The sequence below is a fragment of the Platalea leucorodia genome, assembly GCF_965183815.1.
Source record: "Platalea leucorodia genome assembly, chromosome: 2".
Classification (NCBI taxonomy): Eukaryota; Metazoa; Chordata; class Aves; order Pelecaniformes; family Threskiornithidae; genus Platalea; species Platalea leucorodia.
In genome coordinates this window covers 101,358,319-101,360,731 of record NC_138824.1, presented here as the reverse complement: position 1 = coordinate 101,360,731, position 2,413 = coordinate 101,358,319, and positions in this window count along the sequence as shown.

Here is a 2,413-nt window from a genome sequence, read left to right as displayed (position 1 = left end):
CGGCCCGCCCGCCCCGCTCACCAGCGGAGGGAGCCGCGGCCTGCCGCAGCCGCGTGACGCTGGAGGCTGGCGCATGCGCACGGCGGCGGCGGCCTCTAACATGGCGGCGGAGTTGGCGCAGCAACGGCCTTCAGTGGGGGCGTATGGGCGGCACGACTTTTATTCTTCCTTTTGTATGTGTACACTTATACATCTAGACCTTAACTGCTTTTTAGCTTTCGTTCTCCCGAGTGAATTCCACCTCAGTAGATGACAGGTTCCCCTGCCTCTTCACGGGCTTGTGAGGCAGCTTGTGTGCAGCGCTCAGCCCGACAAAAGGCTTGGGCTTTCGCAGCGTTCCTGTCCTTGCCCATAACGCGGTTTTCAAATGCTGTGAGCGTCTCCGAGCAGCCGCGCTAGCAGCGGGGTATGCTGGCGTTCGCTGGGCTCACCCGAAAAGGCGGTGCCAGGCCCGCTGCGACCCACAGCTCCCGGCCTCCGCTGCGCTGCAGCAGGGCAGGTAGCGCCTTGTGGGTTTTCCCTACGGCCTCCGTGCGTGCTGTCAGCTGGCTGTCAAGGAATGGCAACTTCAGCTAAAGAAACCCCAAAGCAAGAAACAGTTCTCATCCTCAGCCTGGAAAGGAGGACCCATGTGCACAAACTAAAGGCCCAGTAGATGGAAGGCAACGATTTGTTTCCTCCCTGAACACCGGCATCTATTGTTAAAAAACAAACAAACAAACAAACAAAACCCTTGTGTTTTTTATTAATGGTACTTGATGGGGTATGGTTGAGCGTGCTGCATATCCAGCCAGTGAAATGGCAGCACTGATGTTTGAAAGGAAGCAACAACCATGTAGAGCAATCTGCTGCTTTCCACAGCTTCCAGTATTGTACTCTGACTGCTCATCCTGCTACGGCTTTGCCAGTTTGCTATCTTGGTGAATAAACAACTAAAATACATTGTTTCAGAGATATTTTTTCTTCTGTTCATTAGGTAATGGTTTTCTAGATTTTTTTAATTTCAAATTCACTTTCTGTAACAGATTTTGATATTGGAAGTTTCCGTGCATATTGTCTTCCTCTGCTGCATATTCAGTTCACCACCTAAGAAAACAATTTGGTCAAATAATTGCAATACCAATTGACCCACTGGAATGAATGCAAGTTTAAATTATCTTCTTGTGGCCAGTCATGCAGCAGAGAGATGTTTCAGGGCTACACGAGTTCTGTTTCTGACTTAAATTGTCCCAGCCTCCTGACTATAAGAAAAAATTCCAAACACTGTTACAAAAGAGAGAGAAATTTTATCCTTTTTTCGTCTTATAAGAAGTAGGACTCCTCTTTCCTTGTGGTGGTTTGCTCTTCAGTCACAGGTAGAAAATGTGGAACTGTGAGTTTGCAAATCTAAGGAAGGCATTCTACAAATACTTGGTAAGTGATGGTTAAGACTGTTGTAGCAGGCATGTCGCCTTAAACTGGGAGATTCAAGTACAGCATCTGTCCAACAGTACACAAGTTGTTAATTCCACAGAATTTTTAAACAAACTTGGCAGATTTCCTTTAAAAATTGTTTTAGTGGTGTGAAAGGAATGGCTTGTCTATTTTTTTATTTATCATTGCCTGACTTTAAGGTACACAGATACTGCTCAGTGCTGTGTTGGGATACATTAATTTTCTTTTCAGTAAAGAGTGGTAGCATTGCAAGTTTGCCAAATGTTAACCAAACGACTTCAGATACTATCATGAAAGGATTAGGCTGTTGAAGAGGATAGTGTAGGAACCAGTGGAGAATAAAATAACACTTATTATATACATTCTATCTCTGTCACTGCTTGTGTTAAATCTCTTCAAAAGGTAAAAAGGGTAGTAATTAGTAGGGCACAGTTCAAGTGTGTGCTAGATATTGAAATAACCTTTATATGTACATCTATGGGTATGTTCCATTACAAAGAATAGGTCTGTGGGAGTTATGCATGCAGATTTTAACGGGAGTGTTTCTGTTTAGCTGTAGGCTGGAAAGCTACATTTTATTTTTACAAATTGTCTTTGGGATTCTTGTCAGAGGATATGAAATTGCTCTTAGCATGGGAACTGAGCAGTGATCTCAGCTTTTTGATACCACATTGTAGCTTTTTTTTTTTTTCCCCTAGGGTTCAATACCATTAACATTGTAGACAGATTGGTGGGGAAGAGTTGTTTTTGTTGTTAGCTGAGGAAAAATGGAAAGAGAGGAGAATGGTCCGTGCTGCTGAAGTCTGTGGGGAGGTCTGTTTTGAAGGGCGGGTGTCATTAAGGGGATCCTGCTGGGGATCCTCCCGTCAGACAGGAGGATAAAAGGGGACAGGGCAGCATGCAGGTCTGTCTGCTTCTTTCGCCCTCTCACCCTTATCCTTGGCTTTAGGAGATCAGAAATCATTTGGATCTGAAGCAG